This window comes from Musa acuminata, chromosome BXJ2-9 (assembly GCF_036884655.1).
Source record: "Musa acuminata AAA Group cultivar baxijiao chromosome BXJ2-9, Cavendish_Baxijiao_AAA, whole genome shotgun sequence".
NCBI classification, from domain to species: domain Eukaryota; kingdom Viridiplantae; phylum Streptophyta; class Magnoliopsida; order Zingiberales; family Musaceae; genus Musa; species Musa acuminata.
In genome coordinates this window covers 22,543,995-22,561,649 of record NC_088346.1, presented here as the reverse complement: position 1 = coordinate 22,561,649, position 17,655 = coordinate 22,543,995, and positions in this window count along the sequence as shown.

Below are 17,655 nucleotides of genomic sequence, written 5' to 3'. Positions count from 1 at the left end.
GAACTCATTATACAATGAGCACCTATATTGTATCTTTAGTATCCCCACATAAGTATTTATGAGAACAATCACATCCATCATATGGATAGATATATAGCACACTAGTTTGTCTGATTATTTCGATGTCCCTCTCGAGTAACCTATAATCGGGATTATTTAGGGTATGTGTTTAAAGGTGAATTGGTCTCATTATCGTGATCTCATTATGATCTGATTCCCATTGCATAGATCCATGGACATCGCCATACATTCAGCAAACAACATAAAGTGAGAAAAAAAAACCAAGTAAATAATAAGTAAAAAAAGTGTGTATCGTGTCACACATAACATCACTCACATATTGGTTTGTAGGACACCTATGACTAGTAATCTTCCATTTGACCTAATGTCAATCACCTACGTATATGATCCTTATCAGACCCCTATGCCGCTCAAAGATAATATAAGATATTGACTTTATTAGTGGATCAATGATGTTATTTTCGAATGGAACTCTTTCCACTACTATATCTCCTCGGGCCATGATCTCCCTGATCATGTGGAACCTCCTCAGAATGTGCTTGGATTTCTGATGAGACCTGGGTTACTTGGCTTGAGCAATTACCTCGTTATTGTCATAACAGAAGGGAATCAACTCCTTGCTACTTGGCATGACTCCTAGATCTATGATGAATTTCTTTATCTAGACTCCCTCCTTTGCTGCTTCTAGCACAGTAATGTACTCCGCCTCTATAGTCGTCGAGTCAGTAGTAGTATCTTGCTTAGAACTCTTTTAACATACTGCTCCTCCATTTAGGGTAAATATATACCTTGAGTTAGACTTGCTATCTCAACGAGTCAATATGAAGTAAGCAATAATCTTTCATAATTATATTCAGATTTGAAAGGAAATGAAAGCAAGAGTATTCAAGGATTCCAAGCAATCATATATAACTCAATTCAAATAAGAAGATTTGATGAATTCAATGTCCAAAGGAATGAAACTGGAATAGGCACATATCGAAAGCAAATGCGGAACAATAGGATATACATGTGCCTATATGAGTCAATACGATATAGCATAAACGTTACACAACAGTTTTCAAGAATGCAATAATTTTAAGGACAAGAGCATACAAGAATTCAAAGCAGTAATATAAAGCTCAATTGAATAAGAAAGCTAAAGGATATCAATTTCCAAAGGAATGAAACCAGAATATGAGAAATCGACCAAAGCTCGATTTCTGGCAGAATACAAGAGGCACATTGAACAAATGATTCAAACTATCAATCGTGCTCCAATTTTCTCAGAAATATATCATTGGATTATACTTTTAGATAAGATAGGCTTCATATGAATTGAACTGTCCAATAGAGAGAGTTACAAATAATTTGGTAAACAAGGGTCGTAGAACAAAATCTCTATTTGGCAGAATTCATAATGTCAGATTCAACAGATAACTAGGCAGGTGTTTGGATTCCAAATATTTCAATCCATATATCAAAAGAAAGATCTATGAGTCTAGTTTCCAATGAAATAAGCTTTGAATAAATCAACGTTTGCAACAGGGACTTATAAGCAGTTCAGTATCAAAAGATCAGAAATTACGATCCCTGTTTTGCAGAATCTGTAGGCTCATTTGAAACAGAAGTTTGGGTAGGCAAACTTACTCCGAATTCTTAAAATAAGTATCAAACCAAAGATTTATGAGTCTATATTCTGATCAAATAAGTTTTGTCCAAATCAGATGTCAATACATGAAGTTATAACCATAACAAGGTAGAAAGATCAGAATCTTGGAAGTTGCACAGATTCGAATCGTTACGTCTAAATAGGAGATATATCAAATGCAAGGCTAGAACAATTCAAAGTTCCTCATATTCAAAGCAAATGTAGAAATAAAATTGCAGTGAGAAAAGATCAGGATACTTGCAATAGGAAAGATTAGAACAATTACAGGAGAAACGATCGGGAAACTTGCAATAAAAAGGATCAAAACATTTGCAATAGAAAGGATCGAAACACTTGCAATAGGAAGGATCAGAACACTTGCAATAAGAAAAATTAGAGCAATTATAGGAGAAATGATGGGGAAACTTGCCTTTCAAATATTTTGATCCGAAGATCCAAAGAAGGTGTCAGCCCAAATCCTTCTACTTTTCCTTCGTGTCCTCTCCCTATTTCGTTTTCTACATGTGTCTTCTCTTTTTCCTCCACAACTGTAGCTCATGCAGAATATAGAAGCATAGTCACCTGCTCTCTCTTACTTCTCATTCCTTTGTTTTCTTTTTCAAACATAACTGTCACAGCCATCGCCACTGCCACTACCACAGTCATAGCCACGATCGCAGCTACTGTCACAATCGCAGCCCCTTCCTCTGCACTAATTCCTTCCTCCCTTCTCTTGTTCCTACTTTTTCTTTCCCAAACACAGTTGCCGTAGGCGCAACCACCACCACCACAGCCGCAATCACGTCCACAGCCCCTTTTTTTTTTCCCCTTTCCTTTCTTTCTATTTTCCAAAAGCAGCTACTACAGCCACCACCACTACCGCAGCTACCGCAGCCGCAGTCACAGCCACGACCAAAGCCACCACACCCGCAGCCTATTCTTCCTCCCCTGCTCTATTTCCTCTCCTTCTCTTCCAGCTGCAGCTTGTTAGGATCGAGATCACTAAGAGGTGGGGGTGAATTAGTGCAGCGGAAATCTTTCAGCGATTAAAAACGAAAGCTGCGTTCGTTCGATAAAAACTATTTTGATGCAAAAGCCGATTCTAAGATTACTTATGATTAAGTGCAGTTTACGTCTAAACACAGTTTGCGTCTAAGCGCAGTTTATGCAGTTTGCGTCTAAATGCAGCTTGCGTCTAAGCGCAGTTTACGCAGTTTGCGTCTAAAGGCAGCTTGCGTCTAAATGCAGTTTGCGTCTAAATGCAGATTGCGTCTAAGCGTAGTTTGCATCTAAGGGCAGTTTGCGTCTAAGCTCAGATTGCGTCTAAGCGTAGTTTGCGTCTAAGCGCAGTTTGCGTCTAAGCGCAGATTGCGTCTAAGCGCAGTTTGCGTCTAAGCTCAGATTCGGAAAGATCTGAACTCAGACACTCGTTCGTAAAAGCGCAGAAGGCAGTTTACAGTTATAAATGGAATCAAAATGTAAACGTAAACTGTAAAGAAACTCGTTCGTAAAAGCGCAGAAGACAGTTTGCAGTTATAAATAGAATCAAAACGTAAATGTAAGTTGCAATGTAAAGATCGTACGAAAACACCGATTTACGTCTGAATGAAGATTCGAAAAGATCAGAACTTAGAAACTTGTTCGTAAAAGCGCAGAGAGCAGTAGCTATGTAGGAGGTTTGCAGTAATGATAAAGTGCTCAAAATAATAGCAAACCAGAGATTTAGAGTGGTTCGGTCAGTCTTGACCTACTCCACTTTTGGCTTCCTCCACCGACGAGGTCACCGACGTCAACTAGAGGCCTTCCTTCAATAGGCGAAGGCCAACTGCCCTTTTACAGTTTCACTCCTTTTGACGGGCTCAGGAGACAACCCTTACAGAACCTTTCTCTCCTCCTTTACAACTCAAGACTTGAAGAACAGAAAGAGGAGAACTTTTGGACTTTACACAAATTTGAGCTCTTAGAATCACAGAAAAGATCAAGAAATTGGTGTAGGTCTGTATCTTTTCAGTGCTGAATGGGTGGGGTATTTATAGGCCCTAACCCAGTTCAAATTTGGAGCTCAAAACGATCAAATCCCGGAATTCTGGGATCAGGCGGTTACACCTCCTGACTGGGGCGGTTGCACCGCCTGGCAGAGCTCGAAGACTAAGCCTCTGGGCGGTGCCACCTCTGTCAGGGGCGGTTGCACCTCTCTGCCAGAGCTCGAAGATCGAGCTCAGGCGGTTGCCCCGCCTGACTGGAGAGGTTGCACTGCCTGGCAGAGCTCGAAACTTGAGCTCTAGCAGTGCTACCTCTTGACAGAAGAGGTTGCACCGCCCAGTCTCGCTCGAAGACTGAGCCCGGGGCGGTGCCACCTCTTGGCTGGGGCGGTTGCACCGCCTAGTCTCGCTGGGAGACATAGCCTGGGCGATGCTACCTCCCTGCCTGGGCGGTTGCACCTCCCACAGCAACCTGGGTCCGAATGGGTTGAACCATTCGACCCAATTTGAGTTCTTCAAGGGCCCAATTGCCCCAGGATTAAGCTAATGGGATCACCTCCGATTCTGCAGCTTGCTTCGGTGCGTCACTCGCTTCTTCCGGCGAGTTTCCGGCGAACTTCCGTCGATCATCCGATGAACCTTCAGTGATACTCCTGCGGACTTCCGGCAAACTCATGGACTGCAATGATCCACTTGGCAAGTTCCGACGGGCTCCTTTGGCAAGCTTCTGGACTTCTCGGATTTGTTCCCGCAGAACCTCCGACGACTGTCCGAACTTCCGTCGAGCTCTCGAACTCCCAACGTGATCATTGTCATGACTCCGGCGCAACTCCTGCTGCATGTCTTACTTTCATTGTAGTTAATCCTGAACACTTAAAACAAAAACTTTGATTGAGACAATTAATCCTAAGCAATTAACCAAGTTGTCCGGCATGTCATTGGTCCCTCGACGCTTCGTCCGATTCTTCGGCGCATCGTCCTTTCCTGCAGCCTATTGCCCAATCGGCCAGTTGACTCCGCAACTCCGATATCCTTGGCACAATACCCGCTCTTCTTGGCCCGATGCCCGAGTCCATGACCCGAAGCCTTCTGTCGATACGTCGACCGATCCACCGGCCCGACGTCCAATCTTCTGACATGTTCCTCCGGCACAACATGATGTTGCTACTTTAATTGTCTCATCCTGATCGAAGCATCCTGCGTCACTCAAAACGCAGATTAAATCATAAACTTATATCAAGTAGTTTCATCATCAAAATACGAGATTCAACAATCTCCCCCTTTTTGATAATGACAACCACTTGATGACGGAGTTAAACTTAACTCCCGGAGTTTAAACAAACTCCCCCTATCAATATGCCATATTGATAGAAACTCTTAGATTCAAAAATCTAAGCAACATGTCATCATAAACGGAGTTAACCTTAACTCCCAGAGTTTAAATAAACTCCCCCTATCAATATGCCATATTGATAGAAACTCTTGGATTCAAAAATCCAAGCAACATGTCATCATAAACTTATGCATAACATGTCATGTCATCAACATACTTCTCCCCCTTTGTCATCAACAAAAAGGAGAAGTACCACAATCAAGTGTTTGTGATGTAAGTTTAACATCAAATGGTAAGATATCAATATGTAAAATTGCGATTCAAGTTCTTGATATCTTAACATGATATGACATTTATAGCACCTATTCATATGAATGCTGCTTTTGATATCTCATCATAATATGGAATTCATGACATCTATATTCATATTATTCAAATATGGCACTCATAGTATCAATTTATATATTTCTCCCCCTTTGTCATCAACAACAAGGAGAACGATATAAGCAAATTTTAAATATAAGTGCATTGCCATAAGTTGGTTCATGTCATTTTCCAACAGTGAGTGATAGGATACCAATTATGCAAACATCTCGAGGAGAACATGACATGGAGATAGCTTTTATTGCTTCTTCCTTTTTATTTGTTATCTTTTTACATGAAGGAGGAAAGCCATATGTGAAGTTCAAATCGATAAGATATTAGAGCACACTTCATTTTTGCAAGGATTAAGATATGTAAGTGAGTCAAATCCTTGTATGTAAAAATATCTTCCTTTTATAAGAGGGAATCATCAAATATGTTTCTCGAAAAATATTTTTCACATGATAAGTACATTTGCTAGATGATTCCATATGTCAAAAATCAACGATGTGAATTAAACTTGATATGACATATGCTTGTTAAGTTCGGAAGAGGATAATGTATCAAGAAAATCCAATTGTTAGGATAAAAAAAATCCGAAAGTGAAATTTGACACTTTCATACATTCGGACAGGGTTTTACTAGAGATATTCAATTACAATCATGAAGGTAAAACATGCTTATTATCATGGAAATTTTTGTATTCAAGCACATAGTTTCCAACATGTAATCATGGCAAGTAATTGTGTAAAATCATTATGGCAATCAAGTGATTTTATCATTCAATCAAAAAAGTCCGAAAAATAATTTTAACACGTTTAATCATTCGGACATATTTTTGTCATAGTTTTTCAAATATAATAATGAAGATAAGGCATGCTTATCATCATGGTAGTATGATAGCAAGTTTACCATATACAAGCTAGCAAAAATTTTCAACATTTTAAGGCCCGCAAGCTAGCAATTTTGATATGTTCAAGAAAGCAACTCTTGCTTCTTGAAATATAAGTTTTGCTAGATGTGCAAGTTAACTTTTTGCTTCTTGAGATAGGCAAGATAGCATTCCTTGGTGATGTTCAATATAGCTAAGTTCTACATCATACAAGCTAGTGAATTTTATAACATTTTAGAACATGCATAATCACCAAAGCATCATAAATTTTAATGATGTGCAAAATTACATATTTTGCATGATTGCATTTGTGTGTCTTGGGATTTGCACGATAGCTCTTCTTGGTGATGTTCAAGATAGCAATTTATTCTCTTTTGAGAAGTGTAATTTTTGCTTTCTTCTTGAATTATGCAAGCTAGCTATCTCCCCTTTTGTCATTGTCAAAAAGAAGGGAAAAACCCTTTACATCAATTTTTAAATCATGATAAAGGTTAGTATCAATCTCATTACATCATCTCCACCACCACGGATCATCCTTTGATCTCCCCGTGAATTGCAACAGGTTCTGGTTTCCTACCTTACTGCTGCTGCAATTTAGTTATCCTTATTCGAAAATCCAAAAAAAAAAAAAAAATTGTTTCTATATTGCTGCATAAACTTTTCGTCACAAAGTTTTCATCTCTACGACGAAAGATATATTGCAGAATTCCAGCCGCATAGCACCATCTGTTTGATCTTGCTACTATACTTTTTCTATCCAAATTTCTAGGAAATTTTTATGACATCTTTGACACTTCCTAACAGTGGATTTCCCTTTGGTTTTGTCAAAAAATTCTCAATATAAACTACTGATCTTTTATGTCCAATCTGCTGCACTTGAATTGCAGAATTCAAGCCGCATAGCACCATCTGTTTGATCTTGCTACTGTGCTTTTTCTATCCAAATTTCTACAAAATTTTTATGACATCTTTGACACTTCCTAACAGCGGATTTCCCTTTAGTTTCATCGAAAAATTCTCAATATAAACTACTGATCTTTTATGTCCAATCTGCTGCACTTGAAAATCTATGCTGCAGAAAATTTCAGCTGCATATCGTTGCCTTAGCCCATCTATTTGCAATCTTTTTTGAATGAAATTTATTATACACTTCATAGATCATCTTTGCTTCCATCTAAGATTGATCTATTTAGAAATTCATCTCTAAAAACGATTTTATGTTGCTGCAAATTTTCATCGTAACCCGCTAAAATTTTTCAACGACAATTCTGCAATTGCAACTTGCACCAATTTCCTTGCTGTTATACTGCCAAAATTTTCTTGATTAAATTAGATATCCATGCTGTCATATAAACTATGATTTTGCTACCAATTTCCTCCTCAATTCTCTTAAGTTTTTGGTGGAAATTACGTCGAGAAACCATTGTTTCTTCGACGACAATTCTACTCTTACAAGACAGCACATACTTGCTGCAACTTCTACGGATTTCTGTCAAACCTTTGCTACCATCTACCACAGATCCAAAACATTCATCCACAACCCTAAAACTCTGCCAAACCACACCCTCAAACTGTACCCAAAACAGCCACAAAACAAGCCTAAACCGTAGCCTACATCCACCAATCCACCAACCCTTTCAACCATCACTTCTGTCAACCTATACATGCCTTTAACCCAACAACAAAAGAGAGATTTGGGGGCATATACTATGGCATCTAAGGAAGCAATCAATGCTAAATTCGAAGCCTTGGAGGTGCGAATGGAGGATAAGATTCGGATGCTCTTTACCGAACTCAGATTGGGCCAACCACTAAGCCCGAAGAAATCAAATCAAGGAGAGAGCTTTGCCCAATCACACCAAGCCCGAATAGATGACTTCCAAGGGAGGGGAGGCTATATGACTGACCCCAACTATCCATGCATGAGAGTGAACTTCCCTAGATGGGAAGAAGGAGACCCGATTAGTTGGATCTCGCGCGCGGAGCGATATTTTCGGTACCACAAAACCGCGGATGTATCTATGGTGAAAATTGCAGCTATACATCTTAAAGGGGATGCTATACAGTGGTTTGACTGGTTTGAACATACTTATGGAGTCCTTTCATGGTGACAATTCAAAGAAGGACGGCTGATTTGCTTCAGACCAACCGATTACGAGAATATTGACGAACAACTAGCAAAGATTCGACAAACCTCCACCATTCAGGAGTACCAAACCAGGTTTGAAAGGTTATCTAATCAAACTCATGATTGGTCTCAAAAACAGCTATTGAGGACCTTCATTGAGGGCTTGAAGCCGGAGATCCGAGGAGAAGTTAAAGTGCGACAACCGTATACACTTATGGCAGCCATCTCTTTCGCACGACATCAAGAGGAGCAATTGAACCATGAAGCTCGGAGGACTAGGGTCACTCCTCAACTAGTAATATTGAAGCCCTCAGCCCACCCTATTATCGACCAAGTCCCTACACCAAAGAGGTCAACAAGAGAAGAGCTTCGGGAGCGATATGCAAAGGGGTTATGTCGGCATTGTGACGAGCCGTGGAGCCGTGAGCATCACGGTAGTAAAGGGAGACTTCTTATGATTGAACCAATAGAAGAAGAGGTCATTCAACATCCAGAAGAGAGCCTTGAACATGAAGAAGAAGATGCAGAAGAAGACCCATAACCGACTGAAGTTACGATACATGCACTAGCCGGCTACTCAAACCCGCAAACGATGAAAGTTGGAGGCCTTCTCAAACAACAACCGATCACTGTTCTCGTCGACACGGGCAGTTCTAATAACTTTCTAAATAGTAAGGTTACTATCCAGATGGCCTTACCTATTGAGAATTGCAGCAGGTTTAACATTAAGGTCGTCGACAGATGAATTTTGAATTGTGATCGTAGGCGCCCGTAGGCGAAACTATTGCTGCAGGACCAAGAGATAATTACAGATTTCTTCTTTCTCCCTCTTGATGATCATAAGGCCATGCTCATAATTAAATGGTTGACGACATTATGTGATATTTCTTGGAATTTTATGCAACTAATTATGAAATTTTACAGTAAGGAGAAACAGGTGATACTGAACGGGAAACGTGAGGGCGACATAACGACGATTTGCACACAACAAATGAAGAAGGTTTTGCATAAAGCATGCAGCGGCCTTTTGGTACAACTTGAGCAGCAAACTAAGGGAGAGCCAACAAAATTTGAAGATCCAAATCTACTTCCTTTGCTTGCTGAATTTTCAAATATATTTGACGAACCATGCAACCTACCTCTTACCCGTTGGCATGATCATTGTATAACGATTCTTCCAAGCAAATCTGCAGTAAATGCTCAGCCATATCAGTATCCATATCTCCAGAAGGATGAAATAGAAAGGATTATAAAAGAGATGCTCAAAACAGGAGTTATTCGGCCATGTTGCAGCCCTTATTCTTCACCGGTGCTCCTCATATGAAAGAAGGATGGAATATGGCGATTATGTGTTGATTACCGAGCTCTCAATGGCATAACCATCAAGGATAAATACCCTATTCTAGTAGTAGATGAGTTGCTAAGGGAGCACAAATCTTCACAAAGCTGGACCTTCGATCCGGGTATCATAAAATACGAGTATGCGAAGAAGACATACCGAAAACCACATTTTGAACACACAACAACCACTATGAATTTTTGCTTTCTTCAAAAGAATGTGGAATATCTTGGGCATATCATATCAGAGAAAGGTGTGGCAGTAGACCCCTTCAAAATTGGAGCAATGCAAAACTGGTTGACCCCGAGGAACATAAAATTGCTACATGGCTTTCTGGGTTTAACAGGCTACTACTGCAAGTTCGTGAAAAACCATAGAGAGATTAGTGCACCAGTTACTTCCTTACTGAAAAAAGATGTCTTCCAATGGTCTGACAGAGCCTCCACTGCCTTCGACAAACTTAAGACAGCCATGACGACGACGCCGGTGCTAACACTACCAGATTTCAACCGACCCTTCATTATTGAGGCCGACACATCTAGAGTCAGAATTGGAGTCTTTCTCATGCAAGAAGGTCGACCACTCGCATACACTAGCAAGGCATTATCTCCCTCCTATCAAAATAAGTCAACATATGATAAGGAGATGCTCACTATTGTGCGCGCAGCAACGCGATGGAGACCCTACTTGATTGGTCGACGATTTCAAATTAAAACCGACCATAAAAGCCTCAAGTACTTTTTGGAGCAAAAGATATCATCCCCTGAGCAGCAAAATTGGGTAACAAAACTTCTTGGATTTGATTATGAAATAACTTACAAAAGGTGGAAAGAGAATATTATTGCAGATGCGCTTTCGCAGCTACCTGAGCAAGCTGAATTTTCGATCGTTTTACTTCCAACCAGCGACTTCCTTGAGGATATTAAGATGGAATGGCAGGAAGATTCGGAGACCAGTAAGATACAAAAAAAATTAGAGGAAGCACCAAGCTCCGTGGCTCATTACAATCGGGACTCAAAAGAATTATGCTATAAGGGATGCATTGTGCTTGTGACAAATTCTACTTGCATCTTCAAGAGCAGATTTTGGACAAAGTTATTCCATATGCAGGGTACTAAATTAAAAAGGAGTACGACATATCACCCACAAACCAACAGCTAGACGGAAGTTTTAAATAGGTGCTTGGAGACAGCCCAAAGCCACCCACCAAATATGACTACCCAAAGAGAACTCCAGACCCAGCCAAGTGCCATTATTGATCGACGGATCGTGACTCGACGACGACGACCCACTAATGAAGTGCTAATACAGTGGACGAACCTACCAATAGAAGATGCCACTTGGGAGAACTATGACGACTTGAAGATCAAATTCCCAGAATTCACGAATCATCAACCTCGAGGATAAGGCTGATTTGAAGAGGGCGAGTATGTTAGGACTCTAGCTTGGAGAGTCCTAATTGAGAGGGACATTCATGTAAACTATTAGGACTCTAGCTAGGAGAGTCCTAATTGAGAGGGTCATTCATGTAGGAGGTGTTTTCTTAGAGAAGAATTAGGAGTTGTAAGAGAATAGGAGTCTTGACTAGGAGTTGGTTAGAAGTAAGAGTCTTAAATAGGAGTCCTATTATGAGTTAGGGTTTAGAAGCCCTATAAATAGCCATGTATTCCTTCTCTTTTGATAAGCAATAGATGAATCTTTTCTGCAGCCTTTGAGCAGCAACTTGGAGGGAGGAACCCCTATAGAGTTCCAAGGAGGCCGATCCCCTAAAGAGATGAACCCCAAGTTTAGAATCTGCAAGGGTTCTAACAACCTAGTTGACATGCATCGTATACTTTGTCCTTAATAAACTTTATATTTGGAATTCCTCACACTAATTCTCTAGATGAGATCTTATATATTAGTTTCATACTTGCATGGCCTAGTCTCCTATGCCAAAAGCCAAGCATCATCATTTAAAGCGGAGAAGCACATTTCATTATTTAGTTCATCAAAGTTGATAGTGTAGACATTATTTTGTTTTAATGCAATCATAGTTATGTTATGGTTTGGTTTTTCAATAATACACACATTTGATTCAAATCTAACGATATAACCTTTATCGCATAATTGACTAACACTCAAGAGATTATGTTTCAATCCATCAACTAGTAAGACATCATCAATAGAAAATTTTAATTTGTTACCTATGGTTCCCTTACCAATGATTTTGCCTTGGTTGTTGTCTCCGAAGGTGACGTACCCTTCTTCTTTGCTAGTGAGCATAGAGAAATGAGATGGATCTCCAATCATATGTCTTGAGCATCTACTATCTAGATACTATCTCTTGCTCCTAGCTTGTGATGGTGTATGTTTCTACAAGAAGGGATTATTTTTAGGTACCTATTTTCTTTTGGGTGCCTTAGAAACTAATTTAACTTGTCCATCATATTGCATAGAATTGATCATGGTTCCTTTAGGAACCCAAATTAGTTTGTTCAGACTAATTTTCTTGAATGGACATTTATAAGTTTTATGTCCATATTTGCAACAAAAGTTGCAATTGCTTTGGTGCCGAACATGTAAGATAGGGCCTTTAATGAAGGTGGTTGGATTTTGGTCAGGACTTCTCACAAATCCGAATCCACTTCTTTTAGGAACGTGACCCTTATTTGTAAGGATCATATTCAAAGACTTGCTACCAACCTCGAATTTCTTTAAGGTGTCCTTAAGTAGCAAGTTCTCCTTTTGGAGAGTTTCTAGATCATGACATTTTATACATGGAGTTAAACTATCATGATATTCAGTCTTTAATTTATCGACATTACAAGTGAGACTATCATGCTCCTTTTTTAGCAATTTGTATTTTCTACTAATTGTCTTACATTCATCAAATAACTCATGGAAGGCATTTAATAATTTGTGATAAGGTAAATCTACATCAATTAAATCCGTTACCTCTTCTCCGATGGCCATTAGGGCGTAATGAGCAACTTGCTCGGTGTTGGACTCCTCTTCTTCGGACGCGCTTGAATCATCCCATGTTGCCTTGAGCGCCTTTTTCTTTAATGTTCTCTTTTTGGCTTGAGGACAATCGTTCTTGTAGTGTCCCGGTTTTTTACACTCATATCAAATCACTTGGTCCTTCTTGTGTTCGAATTTATTTTTTGTATTATTTTTAAATTTATTCTTTCTTAAATATTTTTTAAATTTTTGAGTCAAAAGTGCAATGTCATTGTCACTGTCCTCATCACTTGATGTTCCTTTCAAGTGATCTTCTTATGATGTGAGTGCCATATCCTTCCTATTCTTTGGAAGAGGGTTCTCGAGCTTGTCATGAGCTTGACATGTCATTTCGTAGGTCATTAAAGACCCAATGAGTTCTTCAAGAGGGAATGTTTTAAGGTCTTTGGCCTCTTGAATGGCCGTAACTTTTGGATCCCAACTTTTAGGGAGGGATCTTAAGATTTTAGTTACTAGTTCAAAGTTAGTAAAATCTTTACCAAGAGCTTTGAGTCCATTGATGACATCCGTGAACCGGGTGTACATGTCTCCAATGGACTCACTTGGTTTCATTCGGAAAAGTTCATAAGAGTGCACAAGGATGTTGATTTTGGACTCTTTCACTCGGCTAGTGCCTTCATGAGTGACCTCAAGAGTTCTCCAAATATCAAAAGTTGAATCACAAATTAAAACATGATTAAATTCATTTTTGTTTAGTGCACAAAACAAGGCATTCATAGCCTTTGCATTTAAAGCAAAAACCTTCTTCTCCGATTCATTCCATTCGCTCATCGGAAGAGAAGATTTTTGAAATCCGTTTTCAACAATAGTCCAAAGCTCGAAATCAATGAAAATGAGGAAGATCCTCATACGAGTCTTCCAATAAGTATAATCCGACCCATTAAACATGGGTGGACATGTGATAGAATGACCCTCATGTATGCCAGAGTAAGCCATCTCTCTTGGGTATCAAACCAAATATGACAGTGAGCCTAGCTCTGATACCAATTGTTAGGATCAGAGCGGCACTAAGAGGGGGGGGGGGGGGGTGAATTAGTGTAGCGGATTAAAACTTTGGTTTCGACAAATCTTTCATACGATAAAAATCGAACTCGGAAGTGCTTAACTTGAACGCGTGTTCATAAAGGAATGCATCAAGGTTAATGAGGGAATAAAGCACGTAAGAAGGTTTGCATTAATGTAAATACAATGATGAAATGCAAACCAGAGATCACGCCGATTTTAAAGTGGTTCAATCAAATGACCTACATCCACTTACGAGGCCCTCTTCGATGAGGCTCCCACCTTCCACTAGCAAATCTCTTGAAGGGGAAGGGCAAATACCCCTCTTACAACTTTTTACAAGCAGTTCACTCTCTTATAGATTTTCAGCAAGAAAGAAGGAGGTGATCACTAGCAAATTGAAAACAAGACTTGCTAAGACATTTCTAAGACCTTTCTCTCAATCAATTGCTTCTTAAAAAGTTGTGATCCCAGCTGAGATTTGAGGGGTATTTATAGGCCTCAAGAGGATTCAAATTTGGGCTCCAAAATTTGAATTCTCTTTGGTTCCCGATGCTGGCGGTGCCACCGCCTATCAATGGTAGTGCCACTGCCTGTCAGTGTCTGACACTGACAGTGGACTAGCGGTGCCACCGCCCAGCCAAGCGGTGCCACCGCCTAGCTCTCGGGTGCTGGGCGGTGCCACCGCCTGGCTCTCGGGTGCTGGGCGGTGCAATCGCCCAGTCTAGCGGTGCCACCGCCAAACCCTTCGGTTCACTAGTTGGGCTTTAAATTTAGCCCAAACCAAGTCTAATTTTGGACCTAGTTGGCCCCTAACCAGAATATAGGATTATCTCTTAATCCTAATCCTAATTATAAGTGAACTACATAACTAAAAACATCCTAAGCAAGTTTTCAACTGCGAACGTCGAGTCTTGTTCCAGCGAGCTTTCCGACGAACTTCTTTCGATGGACTCCCAGCAAGCTCCCGATCTTGTGATGACTTTAACAAGTAGCCGAGCCTTCTTGGTGATCTCCGTGAACCTCTGACGATCTCTTCGGTGAACTTACGAAAATTCCGACAGGTTCCCGATTTCTTCTCGGTTGGTTCCGGCAGCATCTTCGACGATTCTTTAATCTTTTAAACATCCATCGAACTTGACTATGGTATTCTTGTTTTATGTTTTCTGGTTATCGTAGTTAATCCTGCACACTTAACTCAATAATATGGATTAGATCAATTAACCCATCAATTGATTTTATCATCAAAATCCGAGATTCAACAAGTGTTGCGATAAGTAGAGGGCTCGAATATTAGATATCCGTTGGAGCCCTTATCTTTTTGGATATCCAATAAGCTCCTGAATTATTGGATCCTATGGATGAGATCCAATAAAAACTAATGAGAGATTATTGGGTGAGATCCACTAATCTAATAGGCTTGGGTAGTTAGATGGAGATCCAGTACCCAATAGGGCAAGATCTATTAGGGTTAATTTAATAGGAGGCCTCTATAAATAGGAGGGAACCAAAAGGCCATAAGTTAGACCCATTTTTAGCTACAATCTCCTATTCTCCCCTCCCCCTCTCCTCCTTAGCCAACATCCCCTGTTTGGGGCATGTGGATAGCAAGAAGGGTCATCCCTTTCTTGATCCTGTGGTATGCATGGAAAAAAAGATTGTGCAGCGATTTAAGGAGCATCTTCGTAGCCCTTGCTATGTGGATCACCACTAGAGAGGAGGATGTTAGGATCTTTTTATTTTCTAAGCTTTTGAATAATGTTTATAAAGTCTGTTTAGTTTAGTTAGAGTCGGATAGAGGTTTATTTAATATTTATTTATTATTAAGAGTCCAAGTCCTGGTGGACTCTAGGTGAAACTCGATAAATAGTGATGTAGTCATTTTTTTTCGACAGATAATGAAATATTATTAAGTCTTTTGACAAACCCTAGGAGGTCGATCCCCTCGAAGTGATTAAGGAGGCCGATCCCCTCGAAGTGATCATCCCCTTTTCTCCCCTTTCTTCTATGATAAAACCCTAGGGTCTTATTATTTAGTATTAGAACAACGATCCTCGGCGTTATCGCTGCAGTTATCATCCGATAAAAAAAAATAAAAAAAGAAAGATCGACAGCCACATCCTTCTCGAGCAAGAAAGCAGCCCGACTAGCGAAACAGAGTCCACCGCTGCCACTGCTCGCCATCCAATGACCATAGTCATCGCTGCTTCATGACCAACGCCCACCACCTCATCGCCCCCATGCCGATGTTGCCATTGTTTCCTAGCCAATGGACCAGCCCCCTTATCGATCACAACCTTCAACGATCTGTCACGAACAAACTTCTAAACAAGATGTTTGATGTAATGTTTATGTATGTCCGTGTCTTTTGGCATGTTCATGCCTTGTACAGCATGTAGAGGGGCAGCCGAAGGCTTAATAGTCCCATTTTAGTTGGGTTGGTGGCCTCTTTAGGCTTGTAAATAAAGGTTGTGTCATGTGGACACGTGCGAGAGATTTTCGGTCTATAATGGATCATTTTACCTTTTGTTGTGCAACTGTTCAGAGCTTGTAAAGTCTATTTGTAATTTGCATTGTCTATGAAGTGTTTTTCAGAGATGTTTTCTTGTGGATCCCGATTGAGGCGTTCTCTCTAACCCGTTCTCTCTTTTGTTGGTCCTAAGGGACAATGGGAGACTTCGAGGAGGCTGACCTTTGTGGACGGACACGCAAGGGTACCGCACGACTTAGGCAAAACTAGCTAAGTCCGTGACAGATGGTATTAGAGCGGGACAAGCACTCATAGAAACACTTGGCATGCAAACGTGGGGGACCTAGCGGGGCTGCGTTGAGGGCAGTCAGCACACGTGCGACTGTTTGGGGGAAAACGGGCATGGAGATGTAGGGAAAAGGAGTCGCTCGGAGGAGCGGGCATCTGACATTGGCATTCAGAGGAATGGCCAACCCTTCGCGCAAGAGGCACCACGAGAACAGACAAGCTTGGAAGAATGCGGAGCGCACAAAGGTTAGGATGGCTGAGTTTGAGCTACGGCTCAACATTGACAACTATACTTGATGGTGCTCAAGGCAAGCAAGGCGCTTGGTAAAAGATGAGACCATGCAAGGTGGAATAAGTTGCTCAACGACCAAAAGAGTTATGCAAAGCTCACAGAGGTGAGGGGAATTGCTAACTCGAAGAATTTGGTACTCATGCATGGGCTTGTATACGGACGATGGAATGTTCGTGGCCATCCCAAGACGATCGAAACTCGGCACCATGGAGCATTGAAACTTTCTCTTCGGCATGTGAAGGATACGTCCGTAGGAGGTTGAAGTGTGCAATGAGTTCAGCATGTTGCTAAGCCTTGAGTGGTGCAGCGGGGGCTGTATTGACGTATAGTCGCAATCTAGCAAGTGTGTTTGCAGGAGGCAGAACAATGCACAGTTTGTTCAATAGATCGGAGTAGTCCAAAGGGATGGTGGTCTCCGAAATGAAGAGAGATGTTGCTCCAGTGAGACAGTTATCCAGGAGGGATAAGTCCCGGCTCTCCAGAGGGAGAATCATGTGGGACGGACCTCACAAGTTGAGGAGGAATACCTCAACAAACAACAACTCCACAAAGCTTAATGGACTGAGCAAGCAGTGAGGAGTTGTTGCATGATCTCCCTCGAGAGAATGCATTGGTGGATGCATTGCGAGATCAAGTGGGGGAGCGACCCAAAGCAACACAAATGAAGGCACACTTGGAGTCGATATGAAGATCGGACTCAAGGGAGGGCTAACCCGTGGAATGGTGGGCAAGAGGGCCACCATCAACTCAATGCAAAAATGAGGAGCAGAGCAACTTGGGTGTAACTTGGCAAAGTACTCAAGTCGCATGAAGGGAGCTAGCATAGAAGTTGGAACATGGAGCGGAGGCATAGTGCTTTCCTTAGACAGAGGTCAAGGACATGAACTCTTGCAGAGGCAAGAGTAGAATCAT